The sequence below is a fragment of the Conger conger genome, chromosome 12 (genome assembly GCF_963514075.1).
Source record: "Conger conger chromosome 12, fConCon1.1, whole genome shotgun sequence".
In the NCBI taxonomy this organism is placed as follows: domain Eukaryota; kingdom Metazoa; phylum Chordata; class Actinopteri; order Anguilliformes; family Congridae; genus Conger; species Conger conger.
Genome location: NC_083771.1, coordinates 40,252,000 through 40,272,700, shown reverse-complemented (window position 1 = coordinate 40,272,700; position 20,701 = coordinate 40,252,000). Strand labels below are relative to the sequence as shown.

Below are 20,701 nucleotides of genomic sequence, written 5' to 3'. Positions count from 1 at the left end.
CTCAATTAAAGGAGTAATAGGTTATTTTGAATCTCATCTAGTGTCCATGGATGGGGGGGGGGGGGGGGGGGGGGTCTTTGGTCTAGTGCTGGTTAGGCTTAGCTGGCTCTCTGGTGGAGCCATGCGCTAATAAAGTCAGCCATTTCTTCACTATAACTGTTACATGTCACATGTAAGCCATTGAATTGGTAAGACAAAGATGGGCACTCTTCTGGCCCAGGAGTGTTGTGGGAGGCGTTAACCCAAGTATCTGATTCAGTATTCAGACATACATAAACACGACATACTGTGGATGTCTTATTATTTTAACATTAAAAAGTAAGATGGAGCACCTTTAAGCGCCTTGACCTTTAATACTACGGTGGTGAGCAGTATAAGCGCAAAAACATGGCTCTGGTTCATATTAAAACAGACGTTGGAGTTCAGCAAGGTCAGCAGCCAATGATTTTACAACAGCACCACGCTACTACCCACTGGTGATTCACATCAAAGGCGAATCATGTATTTCCATAGGAGCAAACCATTTTGATGGCAAAGAACACATAAGGAAGTTATTGAGGGTATATATGGATAATGGAAAGTTAGTCAGACATCATTTCTTTATTGCTCCATTGAGAAAGATGGTTGCCTATGATATTTTTCTTCATTCCGCTGTAGGACGATAAATTTGGATAAATGGACAGAATATATGTTTGTAATGCTTTCTTGATGGATGGATTAGACATAATCACATATGCAAACTATGTCAAGATGTCTTTCTGTCTGGCTTGTTGTTCGGTACTTCTGGATTTTTCCAAACTAGATGGATTTCATAGTATCTGATGAAACCATGCATTAGCCATGCCTTTTGCGAGGCTAACCAGATGTCCTCTTTTCCCCCAACCTTTTTTCTTCCTGTGGCTGTAAATATCCATCCAGACAGGATTTCTAACTGCTAAAAATGCTAATTTGGTGAAATAAATTGTCCATAGACCTAGTATTAATCCTAATGCCTGTCTGCCCCTATCCCCTGTTTTAAATCCAGTGGTCCCCCTACCTTGGCATTAGCTGCTTGCAATGTGCATATTAATTTGTATTCCAAGGATGAAGTCTTTCTGCCTTAATGTATCGTAATAGATGGAGAAAGCACTTGCATATGAAAGAAGAGTTTCTTTCAAAAATTATGAGAAATAATATGATGGCGCAGTCATATTGATCTGTTCAGACAACCACTGAGTAATTGGAGAAGAGTAGGGCCCAGACATTACATTTACATTAATGGCATTTGGCAGACGCTCTTATACAGAGCGACGTACAGTTGATTAGACTAAGCAGGAGACAATCCTCCCCTGGTGCAATGCAGGGTTAAGGGCCTTGCTCAAGGGCCCAATGGCTGTGCCGATCTTATTGTGGCTACACCGGGATTAGAACCACCAACCTTGCGTGTCCCAGTCATTTACCTTAACCACTACGCTACAGGCCACCCCTACATTCCATGTACAGTATGACACTTTATGGCTTCATATAATCAACATAATCAGATATGAATGAATATGTATGCGTGGACTGGACAATGCAGTGTTTTGTAAGTTCTTTCTCAGCTATTAAAGATGTGTTCCCTCTTGTGTCCTCGCCGGCTGAGAGCGGACTGTGGAGACGCTGACGTGGATTGAGGTCTTCAGCTGGGATGCCTGCTGGTTGAATCAGCGCATGCCCTGGGACGCAGGCCGGCCGGCCTCCTGGGTGTCTTATCGGCCCGCTGATTTACATCACATGTTGCGGGGGATTTCCTTCCCCTGAAACACGAGACACAACAGTTCTGGGTGGGAGCCCAGCAGGATGTTGGCTCCAAGTGGAACTTGGGGGCATCTACCAAGGAGGAGGGGGAGGACGGGGCGGCGGGGGGGGGCAGGGCATCTCAGGACTGCAGCGGGACAGCAGGCAAATGGGTGGGCATGACTAAGTTGTTTGTGAGCTGTCCTGGAGAAGGAAGCTTCATACTCCTCCCATTGGACCCCACCTGGGTGGGCCATGTTAAACAATCAACAGGAAATTGCAGTCTTGCATTTATGTTTGACTTTTTGTTTGTTTGTTTGTTTGTTTGTTATGTTGCTTGTCCCTTTTTTTAACTTGTCCTTCTGTAACTGCATTCAGAACATAGAACTTTACTCTGGATATGTCTCATTTACAGGTGAAGTGCATCGGTACACTCGGAAATTGTGAGAGGGTTATTTGAAGTAATTTCAGTTTACAAATTGAGTTGATCGTGACACTGGATGTCTTATTCATCTGGAAATTATGTGTTGCTGTACAATTTGAATCATTCACTAAAACAGTGAATGCATATCATTGGCAGAAAAGATGACAAATGCAGGAAGTGCATGAGTTTCACTCTGTTCTTTGAAATAGTGATAATAATTAACATGCAATCAGCAATGAGAGATGGTTGCTTTCCCAGCAATGACTGTTTCAAATAAATCTTCCTAACTTGAGAAGGGGCACAGTGAACCAATAAGAGAAAATGAAGGAGACAGGCCTCTCCGCTAAAGTCTCAAACCCAAAGACGTTTTTGGCAGCAAGTATGGTAAAACACAAATAATAACGGAAACTGCTCAAGGTCTTTAATTCTGACTTACTCTTAGTCTCTTTTCCCCCCTCTCGGAAACAAACCCTGCCGCCTTAGAGCTAGCCCCTGTGACACTGCTCCACTGGGGACAGGGCAGATGACCACAGACCCCCCCCCCCCCCCCCCCCACCGCCCCCCGTCTCCTCATCTGGGAGGTTGGTCACAATCCAGGATGGAGGAAAAAGTGACACAGACCAGCTCGCTCCCACAGACTGCAGCCTCCCCACAGCCCTCTCTAGTGTCCGGGGCTATTCCCAGAATGCCTCTGTCTGGATGAGGAAAACAGAAGCGGGGGAAGTGGGGCGCAGGAGAAGGGTGAATGACTGCTTTGCGCTTTTTCTCCTTAATGCGGAAACCGGCTGCGAGACGCATTCTTTCCAGCTTGGTCTTGTTGGATACGCTCGGCCAATTAGTTTTCTCCCCCCCTCTCCTTTGGTGTATAAAAGCAGTGGAGGTAGTGTGTCAAAAACAGTGAGGAGAAGAAGAGGAGGAGTTCTCTCACATTTTGGTGGTTGGATCACATTTTCCAAAGGTTGATTCTGGATTCCAAGAACTCGGGGAAAAGAAAAAACTATTAAATGTAAACATGTAAGATTTGCCAGGAACGTGGATGTTTCCAGTGAAAAGATTGATCTCTCCCCCACCGATATCATTAAGAGCCAGGGGAAAACATGTTTTTATTCAGGCATTCAAATTGTAAGCAGATAATACTTACGCTGAGATGTTTTTCCCAACTCACATTTCAATTAAAAGAAATAGCGAGACCAATGGAAACACTAAAGAAGATTTGTAAGTTTGTTTTGTTTTTTAGTCTGTACCTGTGGCAATGGGAGGTGTGGTGGTAAGTTGTAGTTGTAACCCTGATAGTTACCATGTCGATAACCTAGGGAGAGCACTGCTTTTGTACCATAGAAGAAGATTACACAAATACGTGCCCATTCACAATGCAGGAAATCTAAACTGGTTGTATGACCCTACCCAGGAGGACTATAGGGTTTCCTTAGTCAGGGTTTCCTTGCATCATGCAGTATTGATGGTGAACCACCGGAGTCAAATGCAGGACATAGTTACCAGTGAGGACATAACAGAAATATGTCTAGAATATCATAAATTAGAGTTAAGTCTTCATTCCCTGGTCCACAGCTTAAACTAAACCCTTTGAGGTTGATATCACCCACTAAGAATGTCATAAGGACTGGGTGCAGGCAGACTTGAGGGCTGGACTGGGCATCAGAAAGGGAAATGTGCAATAGGGCACAGTACTTTTGTGCTGCAAACATCATATTCTGTCCCCTCTTCACCCTAAACAAATTCTAATATGAAATGCAGCTGGGAGAAGGGGGAGGGGGGGGAGAGAGAGAGAGAGAGAGAGAGAGAGAGAGAGAGAGAGAGAGAGAGAGAGAGAAAGAGAGAGGGAGGGGGAGAGGGCGAGAGAGAGAGAGAGAGAGAGAGAGGGAGAGGGAGAGGGCAAGAGAGAGAGAGAGAGATTGGCTTTTCTTTTGTTTTGTCAGCAGACCACTGTAATTACTTTATGATTGTGCATCACTGTCAGGAGAACATAGAAGATTGTGGGCTTGTTCTCGACTGTTTGGTGAATAAGAAATGGTGTGTGGTATAAAGAAAATGTTATCCTTGATTTTCTTTTTCCACATTTGAAATGTGTTTATTGTGGTTTTTGTATTTCAATTGTCTTTATGATGCTATTTTAAATAAAATTGTGTGCTACTGCAATGTTGTTGTTTTTTATTCTACCTAAAATTGTTGTGTGAAATTGCATTGTCTTAAAACTGCATTCATATACTGTAAAACCTTTTTTAATTCTTTTATTCTTGCTTTTTATTTGCTTGAATCTTCATATTAATAGTGCTGTGATGGACATATACAGTACAGTATATGGTTATCGGATATTCAGAACACACATTCCAGGCAAACCCTTTCATTCATCTTCATTTAGACACCATGAATCCACCCAGGGTCTATGTTTAAGGATTTTAGATAAGAGCAGGACATCGGGTGATTGGCTGACAGATTTCTGGGCATGCGATTGGCTGGTAGATCCCGAGAGGAATGCACATTCCTCTTTCATTTGAGTCTGTCTGTACTTACCATTTTCTGCTCTGAGCAGTCCTCCCCAGTGCATCGCAGTAGACATTTTAGGGCATTACAAATGTCTTGCATTCATTTTCACCACATCTGCATAAAAGTGAAACAGAGCAGATGCTGTCATATAAGTAACCACTTCAAAGCCATTTGTGTGATTAATTTAGCAGTGGTCAGTGTCGACAATGTTGTTACAATTTATGTCTTTCTGATAAATCTGACATTGCTAAAATAGTCTTTCTTTTGCATGCACAGTATTCCCTGATTATTTCATCTTTTACAGCTTTGTGTCTCCAGATTTTCCAGTTGATTCACATTGTGTAAGATTGGCGGGTGCTGTTTCACTGGCTCCCACAAGTTACTCAACGTTCTGGGGCAAAGGCAGCCTTTTCATAAGATCTATCGCTGATGTTATTTATTTTTTAAGCGGGTATACCAAGGGATTGCTCCACGAGTAAAAGCAAAGGCAGAAGCAAACTTTTCTATCTGTAATTAAACCTGACTGGCTGCTGGAGGGGACTTATCCACTGCTCTTATGAACCAACAGGAACCCACACATTTTCCCCAGGATATGTTGAGTGGCCCTGGAGATCCTCCATCAACACGGGTTCTTAGAGGTGTTTTCGGGGGAGAGTCAGCTTTTGGCAGAGGTTTTCGTGAAACCGAACCCGCTTGTTGTCACAACCCTCAGAGCGCAATGAGGTCATTTGTTTTCTTTCAGGAGCTTGGGGGTTAGAGGCCGAGGTGTCGGGTCCTCTCATCTTGGGTTGGGTTGGGTGGGGGGTTTCGGGAGGGGGGGCTGAGAGACGTTTGTTCAGATGGGCAGGTAGCGTATAAGCAGCCTGTGAAGTGCCACCATGACATTCCACCGCTTCGGACCACAGCGTGAGAAGTCCGCCCGGCCTTGTGGTCCCAGAAGAGCGTTTCTTAGCTCCTCTTACCTACGTTTCCACCCGTCAAACCAAAGCCGTTAGCTTTTATTTCTTTTTATTTCTCAGCAACTGCAAAGCTGCTCTGGTATATTTTTAAAACGGACTCTCGGTCCAAACTGTGAAGTACATAATTGGCATAGTTTATGGCATGTGTTCTTGCCATTATGTCCAGGGTAATGTTAAAAAGCCACATACAGACTGTTAACTATGTAACACTGCAGTTTGCACACAAAGCAGTTGCTTGCGTGTAACAGGGCGAGTCTGCATTTGCACTCCTTTTAAAGCGACTGTGACATTGTTTGCTTTAGGGTTGATTGATTTTGAGAAAAACCTCCTGCCATAGTGACATATAAGCACCGTTACAAACTGCTAAATGTTGGCTAAGGTGTCTCCAGCTGGAGCTTTCAGATGGACCTGGTGGGAGTCGTGTTTGGTGAAAAACGGGGGAAAAAATAAAAGAATAAAGGAGTGTAATTTCATAAAACTTGGCAGTGAAAATATGCTTTCCCCCTCGCTGATTGTTAATTACTGCCATCTGCATCATGCAGCAGGGCTGAGCTCTGGCTGCAGGAGCCATGCAGGAGGAGGGGGCGAGGCTGGGTCTAATGGACTCCACCGCCGGGGCCTTCTTCCAGGTCCCACACAGCCTTCTCCAGATTGCTCTGGCTCTGTCCCCCCCATCACATGGGAGGCCTTCATGCCAAGCCAGGGGGTGAGCTGAGCACAGTGAACTGCCCTAGCCGCTCAAACTGCCTCCGCTGCAACCGCGCGTTACGTAAAACCCTCTGCGGCCGACGCGCTCCCAGCGAACCGGTCGGCCATTTTAACTGGACAGAGGCGGCCCGGCTCCCTCGCGCCGCCATCTGCGTTGGAGTCGTGAACGGAATGAGAAAACATTATTGTGTTCGTCACAGAACATGACTCAGAACAGCCCGGTGCGCTTGGTGGGCCAGAAGGGGCCGGCCCATTACCTGCTCCTCACAGTGGACCACGCACTGCACCCCCGCGACCAGACCACAAAAGAACATTCTGGATACTGCTGCGTTGGCAGCTCTGCCAATGACGAATCTAAGCAGGAACCGAAATTATAAAAAGATACAAGACAGTTGAAATGGGAAAAACAAATAGCTTTCTTTATGATGCAATATTGGCTGGTGTGAACAGATTTTAAAATTGTACACGTAAAAAAAAAAAAAAATCCTTCTGCTGTTAATTCAATTTGTGGTTTATATGTGCACATGTTCAGCTCTGTTTACAGGAACAGGCAGAATCGCAAAACTACAGAGCATGTATTGGTGAGCTCTTTAAAAACATTTTTAGGCAGGCTGTTTCACCAACGGGCTGAAACGTCACTGGCAAAATTTCAACATTTCATCCTGTCTCGCACATGTGAGTGTAGGAGTATGTGCTTTTTGTACGTGTGTGACTATAATGATGGGCGTCTTAATCCTTTGTGCCTCTCTGCTCTGCTCTGGATGAGGAGAAAAAACATCTGATTGGATTCAATCTATAATTAATCTGTAACATTTACAAGCAATTAAAAGCATTAACTATTTATTATTCCTTCACAAACACTGCTCTGCAAGTTCAGCAATAATTACAAATAAGAAAAAGTGTAGCACTAGCATTTTTCCCAAGTCAAATTTGGGTACGACTGTTGATTGAACACTGACCTATGTACCTATGTTTCCTGTACATTACCAGTGAAAGTAGAATACGTCAGGGTGAATTATAATTTAAACATTCACTCGCATGACAAATAAACATGTTGTATAGGGATTGGAGTACATGTGCTCTCTCACATGGAGCCCAGAAACACTGTTCGGGATAACGCTAATGTTGATGCTTTCCTGTTTTTCTTATTTATGTTGGGAATTATATCATTATATTTTCTGTCTTATTATTTTTAAGGCCTTTAGGAGTTGTTTCTGAGTCGTTTCTCATGTCATTGCATGTTATTAATGGTAATACCCAACAGAAGAAATCTGCAGATCCATATTTAGTGGATAGTATTATATTACTGTTTCAGGAAACAATCCTGTCTGGGTGTAAGGCCTTCACAAGCGTGTTGGCATGCGGCTCTGCTTGCTTTGGACGCTGATGGAGGAGAGTGAGCTTATCGTGTACTCTTTTTGGCTGGGTCACCAAAAGCATGCAGCTGAAGGAAGCTAATTCAGGGTGTCTGCACCGGCCTAATGGTGGAGCATTAGGCTGAAAGGGAACAGGTGTCCACTGCATGGAGCCAATCACTGCCTTTGGCTACAGCATACCAAATCATTAACCCCAACGAGGATTTCGACTCTGGGTTTGACCCAGTTCATGTAGTAAAAAAGGAAAAGTGAATGAAAAAGGTTATTTATTATGTATTGAGCATTGGATTATATGTGGACCCTTGTCTTGTCCAAGAGATGTATTTGAGAAAAATTGGGCTGTAAGAACCACTCTTACGAACATATTTGTTCTTGAATTGCGCATACGAGTGATTTACAAGAACTTGCCGCATTCATCAATTTCCTCATATTTAGATTTTTTTCTTCAGTAGGAACTGGTTCTACCTATCATATGAATCATATAAACAACGCATTCCATTCATTTGCTCTGGAGAGGCTGGCGGTGCATATCAGCGCAGCTAGCCTGGCACACAGAACTCAGATCAAACTAGGCATTGCAGATTAAATATAAAGATTCAGCAACTGCATTGCTTATTTTAAATGTTTTCAGAAAAATATTTGAATGGACTGTTTAGGAGGAATAGGAGAAAGTTTATCAATGGTCTGCCAAATTGTTATGTTTTGCCAAAACCAATGAATCGCATTCTACCCAATCAGGTACTGCCAATCCAGTTCTTTTTAATCCCATTGGCCATCTATCCTACAGAACCCACCTAAAATACTGTATATAATGAATTATAATGATCGTACAGGATAGTTTTCTGAAGTAAGGAGCGTTTGTTCAATCTGATACTGGCACACTCATATAAGCCCATCCTACAAAAAAAGTAAGATAAATTTAAGAATATAAAAATGTACTTGTATGAAGCTGATTGCCATTTAAATATATGCATTTCAGAAAATACAGCTCTTAAAGCATTCCACATCAGTCACTTTCCCATGATGTGTCAATGTTTTATGAATGTTTCACCTTTGTTCAGTACAAATTTCAATATACTACATTTCCCTTCCTTCTTTTTCCATATTTTTGGACCCTGTGTGGAATGTGGATTTGTAAGCATTGATAATCATATTCCTCCTTAAGATATTGATTAATGAATTAAACATGGATTTATAGAAGGAGGAGGATAATTTAGAAAATTGTCAGAAAAAGATAAGAAGGACATTTTACATCAAAAAAACTAATTGATTAATTTTGTTATAATACTATATGAGAGTACAATGCGATTGCTGTATATTTGAGAATTGTTCGAGAATCACACACCTTAGTGTATACACCTTACCAAAGTATGTGCAGCAATTATTTTAAACATATATTAACATATATTATTTCCGTAAGAGTGTTGAAAAGGTTGAAATGTAATTAGCAGTCTTCCACACAGAGCTGAAGCCCCTCTGTGCTCAGTGGGGATTTTGCCACATCTCTTGATCCTGTGAGCCAGCCAGTGCTCCCCTCCCCCAGAGAGAGGCCGCAGTGACTCAGGTCTCAGCCCACGGGGGGGGGGGGGGGGGGGGGCACGTGCGCATCAGGGGCGAAGTGAAACCCAACCGGCCTGCCGCCCTCCCTAAATTACAGGGCCAGCCGCGACTGGTGACAGTTAAATAACAATGGGAATCGCGGGGACGCGGGGCGGAGGCTGAGAGCCGCGCGTGTGAGCTGCCACGGCCCGGCGTGTCCGGTGGGACCTGCTGGAGGACTCCAGCGATGCTCTCGGTAAACACGTCAGGGGAGTGATGGAGCGACCGTGCGCCTCTAACCCGCTGCACATGTGCAGCTCTCCTGCATTCCAGCATGCGCGCGCTCCTCCCTCCCTCCGCCTGAGAGCGCTCCGCGCTACAACCGCCCTAGGACGGCCAACAAAGGCAGCTGCAGACCTGACGGACCCTGTGGCTGGGCTCCTCTGTGGACTCTTCGGTGAGAGGAGACAGGGCCAGGATGTGATTGTGTTATTTCAGTGAGCGGGGAACACTGAGCAAACAGCAAACAGTGTGTGTGTGTGTGTGTGTGTGTGTGTGTGTGGTGTGTGTGTGGGATATAATGTTCCTGCGGGAAGGAAAATGTACAAATCTCAGGGCTGTGTCTGTTGTAATCGTCGACAGCAAGGCGAAAAGAGAGTGTGGGATGAAGAGGCGCTCATAGGTACTCGTTTGGATGATTGCTTGTGTGATGACGTCCCCTGACGCTTGAATAAATGGAAAAGGTTGTGGTGAGACATGGAAGATGAGCAAGGCCTATGTTCTGAGAACATCTGACTCTCACATCCCTCACCAGCCACAAGCAGTCCCCCCACTCTGTTACCAAGCCTTCTGTCTGAGCACAAACATCTGGCAGCCTCACTGCTTTTCTCTTCTGCACCAGTCACATCCTTTCTTTCCTCCATGGAAGATGGTGTTCTGTATACCTTCTTGTGTTTGTTAAAAAAAACTTAAATCGACTGGTATGTGACTGGGTGAGTATGAGTGAAGTGTGCCCTCTAGTGGTGATTTACAAAGCAAACCTATTTTTCAGTGCCAAGTCCTTACAATTTCCATATGTTCATCATTAGCAATAGAAATAATTATAATTATAATAAACCTCTGTCGACAGGAATTTACAAATGCAAAATGACCTGGATTTGTAGATATTATTAGTCCCACAAATGATCAAAGTAATGAAACATATGATCCATCATTCCTTTCAAAGGCTCTAATGAAGCTCATAGACCTCATTTGTGTGCATCTGCCCAGGCGAAAGTGAGCATCGTATCTGAATAAAAATATCCGAAACACGACCTTACGAAACGCAGAACGTCGAACAGAACAGCACGAAGACAGAGCGTTCGAGCCGTTAAGAGAAGCGGAACATTGAGGCCCGGTATCCTTGCGAGAGCGAAAGCCTCTGGGCGGGAACAGCTTTACCAAGTTTCTTTCAGCAGCGCGTTTGAAAACGCTCTTCAGCTGGGGCCTCTTGGCTCGGACGGGCAGCCCGGGCTCGGAGCGCTGTGAGCCGCCGCCAGAGTGGATCTGCGCGCTGGATTCTCACATGTCGCTCGAACCCCTCCTCCCGGCCCCCTCCGCCTCGCGCTCAAACGCTTCCATATGCGGGCCGGGGTGATGTCATCGGGGGCCCGAGCGGGCCTCGGGGCCCCGCTCGCTCTCGCCAGGAACGGTCCAATCAGGCGCTGGAGGAAGAGGCGGCTTTGAAGAGTTATTAAAGCTAAAACCGGCCTCTGTTACTGTCGCATACAAAGAGACCAAGATGGATTAGCGTTGCTCACCGAGCTAACCTGATCTATGCCCGGTGAGGAGCTCCGGACGCGCACGCTGCTAAGAACGAAATTAATTAGATCTCCAGTTCAGGAGCGAAACGAGGGGGTTCTCGGGCGAGCTGAAGACGGGGTGCTGCAGACAGCGCGTCTCAGGATCCGGTCTGCGTCCGCAGAATGCTGAAGTGGCTCCGGCAGTGGAATCAGATGTTACACGTGGAAAGCGTTCCCGCGCAGGGTCAGGGGAGTGTCCGGAGCACGACATCTGTCTTCTCAGAGACGGGGGGAAGAGATAAAAGGACACATCCACATGCTCCTGCTTCAGCCCGTTCTCAGCTGGACCCAATCTCGTGATTTTACTTTTTTTTTTTTTTTACAGAATCGTTCCGTAATCTTATCAGTCTGTTCTCGGGGAAGTATGGCAGGGAAAAAACGGGGCGGTGCTTTCATCAGAGAATATTCTCTCCGAGATGCGCGGGCCGCCTGGTGAGGCCCCGGGCTGAGCAGAAGGCCTGGGTCTCGGCCAGTGTTCCTGCCGGCCTTCCCCAATAATCAGAGCCATTCCCTGGAATGTGCGCAAATGTACTGCATTGGCCACACCAAGTGATTGTCCAAGCCTACGAGAGATTTTAGCTGAGCTCTTTTTTGGCTGGGAGTTAAAATCCACCCTTTCCCCACCCCCTTCCATTTCCCCAAACTACCACCAGCACCTGGACATCCAAACATGTAATTAAGTTCCACCATATGTGAGGGTTTTAAATAGGTCAACTGCAAATGGCAGGTTTTTCACAAATCGAGGGGGGGGGGGGTGGGGGTGGAAGGGTTTCTGGAGAGGGGGTCAGTGTTTTGGCAGTTGCTAGGGAAACCTTGGCCTAAACACGCCAGAGGAAAAAGATGAAGTATTTCAAAATAAAGAAAACTGCGTACAAAGTGCCTGGTGGCTTAACTCAAAACGTAAGGTAAACAGAGAGTACACAGTATGGATAAGCATGGATGAATCCTCGTACCAGAGACATCTTCGCGGCGCGTAGGGTACATTAGACTCTGCATGTTTGGGAAGGACAGAGGATGTTGAAGTAAACCTGAGTATGAAATAGGGATAGTGTGACTAATTGAAATCCTCACTGCAAGACATTTCAGGTCACAATGCACAGATGTGTTTGTGGGTGCACGTGTACATGTGTGCAATGCTGTTGATCCTTAAATTAAACTTTCAGGTTTACATATGTTTTTGTTTTTGAATTAATGTAAGCATACTGCTAGCAGTCAGTAAACGTCTTCCAAATAAATTGCCTATGTATACAGCATGTTTAAGAAATGGTTACAGAATGCAGAATCCCATGATAGTACTGGCCAACGGTCTGCCAATCTCTGTTACACTTTTTATGTAGAATTCCTTAAATAAAAAGTTAAAACAGACTTACTTTCACAGCCTGTTTTTTTTTGTTGTATGCAATTTAATATATAGGTGTAATTTTAATGGTATATATTTCTGTATTAAGTGTATGGTGTGGCTGGCAGAGCTGTGCTAACCTTACATTATATTGTGTTACATTACAACAGCTTAGCGAAAGTATAGTACAAAAGCCCAGTAATACTATTCTCATGTGACCCCCTTGATTATTCTGCCCTTCATCTGAAAATGAATCTTGTTAGAAGCTTAGTTCTGAGCTCAATCAGATTAGGCTGGCTCGCTCACCTAGTCTATTAAACGCTGTGGGCCACCCGCAAGTTTCATAGGACTGGGAGCATTCCTGTACACATGCAAACGGATGAAAGAGTCACATGTGACAAATCCGTTTAGACACATTCAGCAAGAATGGCAGCAGTGAAGTCTGAAGTCCTTGTCCTTTTTTTAGAGTCTGGAACATTTTTAGCCCCCTGCCGTGCTTTCCCGGAGAAATATTATGATTGAGGAAATCAGGTGAATTTGATCTAATTGTGGGATCCATCTCAGATGCAAGGTATTGCTGGGTAATTGTGCATTTCCAGTGCTCCGTAAAATAATAAAATGATACATTAAAAGCTTAATAATAATAATAATAATAATAAGAAGAAGAAGAAGAAGAAGAAGAAGAAGAAGAAGAAGAAGAAGAAGAAGAAGAATAGAATATATGCATTGACTATTATTATTATTATTATTATTATTATTATTATTATGCTTTAAATGTACAATTTTATTATTTTACTCAGTAATACCTTGCATCTCATTATTGTTATTTCCTAAATCTTGTGTGACTAAGGGGATACTCTTGACATTTACTAGCTAGCTGGTGGCAAGCTAAATACTGTTAGTGAGACATCCTCTCCAACATTACAATGCAAAACAGTTCAGGAGTGACTTTAAAGCTTAAATAACGGTCCCTTTTCATCGTTTTCAGGCTTCACCGTTTCCAAAGATGTTTCATGGCACGGTAGCACAGAATTGTGGTATTTTCCATGGAAATGCAGAATGTGACAAAATGAATGACAATTATTTCCAAGTTTCCCAAAAGGCATCCATTTCAGGCTACTCCACATGACTTTCTGCTTGTGGTAAAAAAAAATAATGTTGACTCTGTTTGAGTCATTTTCCATTTCTAGCCAGCCTGAGGATGGGGTTTGGCTGGAATTTATCATTATTAAGTAGCCACAGAACTGGCCATACATGGTGCAGTGTAGGGGGCTGAGACAGTGTAATGAGCTGTTCTCTTCCCCTGTCTGTGGCGCACAAGAGCTACACGCAGGAACACCATGTAATTTTAAGATGAATGAACCAGCTAGATGTAGACTAGGTCACTGAAAGTCTTGCTCTGAATCATTCTGCTAATTACAAACTGGATGAATGTTGGGGGGTATAGGGATCCAGACGGAGAAGTGAACAATTAATATTAGATATTAGAGTAATATTTTAAATTGCATATCAGAATTTATAGCTCAATAATTATATTATACAATTTTCATACCAATCCATCAACCATTTTCAGCATTTTTAGTTAAACATGTTTAAACAGTATCTCACTGGTTCTCATAAAGACACATGAATGAATATTCCTAAAACTTTAATGTGCATTAATTAATACTCATCAAGGAGCCACATTCAGAAATAAATCATAAATCATAAATCATTATGGGTGTGGAGTTGAGAGAGAGGGACATGACGTGGTTTTGCCGGGAGACCAGGGAATCCAGAATGACTTGTTGCGAAGTTAGACAAGGTTAAGGAAACAGAAAACTATATATTTATATGGGCTGGGAGTTAGTGGGCTTTGGTTCCTAAGCTTGCTGAAGCTGGGTCCATTCTGGGGCCTCGGCATGGATATGCCTCACTCTCCCTGAGGCGATAGTGGGGGACTTTATGGAAAGCAGCTGAGACTGGAAGGTAATAAAACCATACAGAGCGTATACCGCGGCCGTACAGCGGATAATAACGCCGTAAATGGCCCCGCGTTATGCAGATGTGACCGAACACACACGCGCCTTTGTGCCGCGGTGATGGGGTGAGGTATTCTTTGCGTTCTGCTCTTCATTGTTATTCATTGCATATGGATTGACATTTATTTTTAAATGTCACTTTCTGTATTACATGCTGAAGGGCTTGTGAACAGTAAAAATGTGCGTATCGAAGGGAACCAATTAAAAGGTCTGTGCGTCCGCGCGATGTTCCCGGAGGCGTGCCGTGAAGCCGCGCAGCGAGAGGAGGCGTGGAGCTTCGCACGCCTGGGCACTGACCGCCGCTGAAGAAGAAACGGCACCTCCGGGGTCAGGAGGTCACGGGTGACATTCGCCTCTGCCCCTCTCCGGCCGGGCACCTCTACGGTTTCAGCATGCACATCAGGTCCTCATCTGGCTGGAGGGTCTCGGGGAGGGGCATTGTGCTATCGCGGAGAGACACATTCATCCCCCTGATTGATGCCCGCGGACTTCTCCTTGTTTACCCCATAAAGCAGCTCCCCTCCGCTCCCATCTCAGGCGGGCCGTAACTCCATCGCGCTCCCCTTTTTTTTCACCTTCTCTTCTTTACGACGGGCGGCGCTCCGCGCCGTGCGGACGGCGGTCTTTGATGGCTCCGGCGCTCTGTTCCCGTAGCCGCGTCGTTATTGGCCCGTAAATCTGCCAGCCGTCCCGCGGACACCCTCCTCTGCCGCGCTCAGAGAGGAGCACGCCTGACCGCTGATATCTGATTGCGCACTACATCAGCACATCGGCTCTGTTCATAAAGATGGGGGGGGGGGGGCAGCGTGAGGCTATCATTTCATTGGGTGGGAGTGGTCGCTGGTGTACAAGGTTAAGGGAGAAAGGATACGTGGAGATGAATGGATGTTGGATGTGGGGAAAGGGTGGAGAACGAGAGAGGGGGGGGTGGGGTGGTGGAGGCGGCTGCTGATGTTCCAGTGCTTCTTTGTCTTTATTCTCCGCTCTTTCCCTGCTCTCATACTTTCCCACTGACATCATGCAGCTCGCTCCAGTCTGCAGTGACCAGCCTGCCCTCCGCAGCATTAGAGCACAGTTGTGTTTGCAAAGTGAAATCAGATGGGCTGTTCTTTTTCTTCTATTTTTTTGTTCATATATTTTGATTACTTTCCAGATGTCTTTTTTTAAATTCAGCAGGAAATAAAACCATTTTTTGGCAGGGGAGTACTCTCTCAGGCACTGCGTGGCAGTCTGCTCTCTCCCCCACTCCCTCTCTCTTTTTCTTGCCAATGTTTGATTAGGGCAGTCAGAGCAGACCTATTCTGTACCCCTGCTCCGATATAGAGATATTTCAGGAAAGCTCAGTGACTGATTATGAAATCCAGCCTTAAAAAGGTCCAGAAGGGATCCCAAAACGAGGAAAATGCATGTTTTATGACCCTTTCGATGTTAGAATAAGTGATGTGATATCTATTTGGGAATTACTTCGTTCAGGTGTTTATATTCTGTCCATAATTTTTTTTATGTAAGATGCTATATTTTTGGAAACAATTGGAGCAGATGTATTCTGGGTGTTCTAAAAACATAATGGGAACGGCTAGGGTGAGTGCCAGATTATGTGAGCTCATCTGTGTTAACCACCTTCCTCTTTCCCTCCCAAGTTTCCAGAAACCCTCCAATCAGCCGCAGATAAGGCGGCAGGGGCCTGTTCCACAAAGCAGGATTACTGAGTTAGATGGACAGAGGCGCGGAGTAAACCCCGGATCGCCTTTTTCCTTCAGTCCATGTTTCACATTTTGGAAGGTTCTGGGTTTTACTCGGTTCAGTTGTCCAGCAAACTCTGCAATTCTGCTTTGTGGAACAGGCCCCAGAAGTAAAAAATCAGCAAAATTTCCTTTCTTAAAATTTCATACCGTGTTCTTCCCCTGGCATCCCCACAGCACACTCACCCCCACTTCACTCTTCACTCATGTCTAGCTCACAGAGAAATATTCTCAGTTTACGTGGTGTAAGACAAACAGGTCTCCTGAACTTGATGAAAATGACATTTATTTACAGGAACGGCAGTTGTCAGAAATACATGAAACATATTCTGGATTCAGGAGAGTCAGATTGAACCCAGAATCTTTGCTATCAAGTAGGCTGTAGTGTATTCAATCCTGTGCTGATTGAATTAGCCTGTCTGTTGACTTGAGTAGCTCCTGATCTCTCACTCCCTGCTGCTATTCTACCATTGCACAAACTGATTATAATACCGATAAGATCCAGGGAATGCTTGGCCAGCAGACATATTGGCATCAGGGACAGATTTATTACAGTGGAGGCAACCAGAGTCCTCTCCCCAGCACTGATACTTGCCTGGGAAATGAAAGAAGCAAGCTTGGGCTGGTTCACTAATCCCCTCACAAAGACTGGAAAACGCCACCCAATCCACCCACCATGCCAGACTGCATTGAATAAATAAATAAATACAGAAATACAGAAATACATTTTAAAAAGTCAGAGGAAAAAATGAATGCTCAGGATGTCCTTACAATCGGGCAGGTCTCTTGCCAGCCATGTCACTCATGGAGCACTTTGTGGTCATATCCAGTCTTCTGCTCCATATGAATGGTGCCATTCTCCAGCATTATGACTTCTGACATTTCATACAGCCCTGACTATCGTACCAGAAGAGCTGGCTTTGCTCATCCCTGCTTTCACGACCAACTTGGGTCAATCTATTCGTCTGTTGTGTCTGCAGGCTTGCATCTCCACTGAAATCACACTTTTCCATGGACCAGTAAGTCACGCTGTCCCTGTATACATTTAGCTAGGACAACGCTCACATGTCACAGTGAATTGAAACCAACTGAAGAGAGCGTGCGACAAGTAGCCTCGGCTTCTCTGCCTGCTCTCTACAGCTGCATGCTTCCTACAGCTACTGCTTCCTCTAACTCCACTGTCACCTGCAATTACTGCAGGTGCCACCACATCCATTAGCACGTATTTATCAGCTACTTAACAATAGCAACACAACGTCTGAGGGAATGCTGACACAGCCATGGGTGTGACTACCACTATAAGCCTGAGATGAAAATGTTTTTTTCGCATAGATTTTTCCCTTTCCCCTCTCTTTTGCAAAGCCTAGCCATTTGTTCAGACAGTTCTGGAGGAGGGAGGGGAGACATGGGCAGACAGGGTTATTCCTGACACCTACAGAAAGGAAGGGGGCCTTCGGGATTTCACATTCCAACACCTGGAACAACAGGTGCTCAGAGTCCAGCACCCGGCAGGGCGTCTGACTGAAGCAATATAATCAGCTCCCTTATGATCCCTCAATAAAGAGGAACACCAGGAAAACTGCAGTGAATGTCCAAAAAAAGCGCTTTGCATAAAGGATTACACAAGTACATTCATGTAGGAATGTGTTGTGATTAAAACACTCTAAAATGGACACATACTGTATATGACATGGGCTATGTTTTAGCCTTTGCTAAATGCAAAATGGGATCCAAAGGGTCGGATCCAAGAAATGCATCATTGCAGAAGTGACATCATATGTCGTCCAGATGGGCAATCCAGCTGAACTGACCTACTTTTTATTAGGACAGTTAACTTCATTTTAAGCTCTTTTGTTTGCCATGAACACGCTCGCTACATTATGGCAGAGTCCGTGTAGCAAAAACAGCTTTTGAAAAAAAACCCCAAAAAAGATATTTTGCGTAACAGGGACAAACTCAGATATCAGCAGATTACTGCAGTTCCCTGGTCTATGTGAAGTAGCATTGTGAGTACTGAGTGTTTGTTGATCTCTGGTTTATAACGTGCTCTCTTGTGCTATTTCTTTCCTGCAGCATGAATCAAATCCATAGAAAGTGCTGGAGAGGATGGTAGAGATGACCCAGAGTCACTTCTGTATGCCACTTTCAATGGTTACTGCCTGTAGGAAGGAAAGAAAACATATAATTGATGACAATTCTGCACAGTAGTTAGTGCCAAATACTGAAGAATATTATGTGGAAATAACACTGTGGGCTTTTCTTTCTTTCTGACACAAACATTCAATTTTTTAAGGATGGGCTGAATCGCTGCACATATTTGTTGTCATCTAGCTTAGCTCCAAGGAGCATTATTTATACACTGTGTTCCTCCTCAGCTCCGGTCTAATCCCCCTTGGGTCTCTGTGATGGAAGGAGGGAGCCTTGATATCTTTACAAGTTCCCTGTTTTACAACTGTGCTGGGAGATTGTGTACTTTTCTGTGAAAATCCGCAGAGATGTTTTCTCCATCAGTGAGTTCAGCAGCCTTGGCCAGGAAAGCAAAATGCAATGGGAGTAAGCCACCCCTTGCAGGCCTCCAGCTCTGTGCTATCAGCCTGCTATAGTGAAATATCCCCTCAGCTGGGTGGAGCTGCCATGTTCGGGGAGGGATAACTGCTGATTCTAGGAATAGTAGACAGTTGGATTAACAAATCACGTGATTATCTTAAGGCTGGTTTGGAGGGTAACATTTTAAATGGGAAAATGCATGCGGTGATCCCCCAAACAAGCAAAACCATAGTTGTTTCCTCAAGACACAAGGGCGCACATCTTACATATTGCATACCTCTGAAAGACAAGGCTCAAATATATCTTCTATGAGCCTAATTTGACTGCCAACAACTAAAAGGCAGATGATATGAAAACTTTCCCCCACAGACATCAATGTGATGGTGTTTTTAACGTCAATATACACTCACTGAGCACTATATTAGGAACACCTGTACACCTGCTTATTCATGCAATTATCGAATCAGCCAATCTTGTGGTAGCAGTGCAATGCATACATTCATGTAAATACAGGTTCGGAGCTTTGGTTAATGTTCACATCAACCATCTGAATGGGGAAACAATGTGATCTAAGTGATTTTCACTGTGGCATAATTGTTGGTGCCAGACGGGCTGGTTGGAGTATTTCTGTAACTGCTGATCTCCTGGGATCTTCACGCACTGCAGTCCCTTGAGTTTGCAGGGACTGATGCAAAAAAAAAAAAAAAGTCAAGTGAGCAGCAGTTCTGTGGGTAAACATGCGTTGTTAATGAGAGAGGTCAGAGGAGAATGGCCAGACTGGTTGAAGCTGACGAAAAGGTGACAGTAACGCAAATAACTACACATTAAAACTGTGGCATGCAGAAGAGCATCTCTGAACACACAACATGTCAAATCTCTAAGTGGTAGGCTACAGCCACAGTCTAAAAAATGAGTGATGAATACCGAATAAAGTGCTCACTGAGTGTAGATGACACAATATACCTGAATCTAGTGTCATCGCCTTTTTCACGTTGTACGTTCCATACATTTAATATATAGCAAAGATAATATTTAACTTTCAAGCAGTTCTGTTTGTGTTAAACATACGTGTCCATGCATCTTAGGCTATTGTTTATTCTTTATCGCCCCCTAGTGAGTTGTCTGTGAAATCCTTTTTTTCTTTCTTTCTTTTTTTTGACATTGTGTTGTATTTTTGCTTTTGTGAAATGTAATTACTCTCTTAAAAATCCTCTCTTAACGTCTTGCCGTTTAATGATGCACACTGAATTGAAATATATATATATATACGTAAATATACATGATCAAAACACAGGATTTATTATTACAGCAATTTATACAGAGACTTGCTTGAGAAGTATGCTACTGTACATATTAAAATCGCTTTTGAAGAATGAAAGTTCCTGCGAATAACAGCGGGTTTGCAACAAGTTTTCTTTAAGCGGGAATTTTAACATAATATGCAATACAACATTTAGCATACGATCCGGTGCAGAAACCCACTGCGCTAGCAGAATTATGCACTGATATAAAAACGAGGTATTGACCATTTTAAAAATTTGGTTAGAGATGCCACGAAGTAAGTGGCAATGCCTTAACCATATGTGTGTTGAAGGTCACTAGGACCTCTTCCATCCTTGTCAAGGGGAGTGCTAACCTTCTCTCCTTTCATACAACACAATAAACTGGAGCAAATTCTGACGTATTTAAATGGCACCTAGTGCTTATATGTCTGTATCATGGTTGTTTAAGAATTGCAAAATTATATATTTTAACATGATTCGCCTTTATGTATCAAACCTACTTAGCATACATTTTCTATGTTGGATCGGTATTTATCTCGTATTTAGCTTCATTTAATTAACGAAAAAGTGACTGAAGTCTATTTGGTCGTCACGTCTAATTTCAATACTGCAGCCCTAGGAACCAATCTCTACGCAGTTCATGACTCACGTGATGGTAACGT

At 44.1% G+C, this 20,701-nt stretch overlaps 1 non-coding gene across 1 annotated transcript; it reads right to left on the bottom strand.

The window, feature by feature from the left end:
* Positions 1-20,286: 20,286 nt before the first annotated feature.
* On the bottom strand, positions 20,287-20,414 carry LOC133106147 (U6atac minor spliceosomal RNA). The gene has a single exon (XR_009704318.1). It is a non-coding gene; the product is annotated as a U6atac minor spliceosomal RNA (small nuclear RNA).
* Between the last annotated feature and the right edge of the window lie 287 nt (positions 20,415-20,701).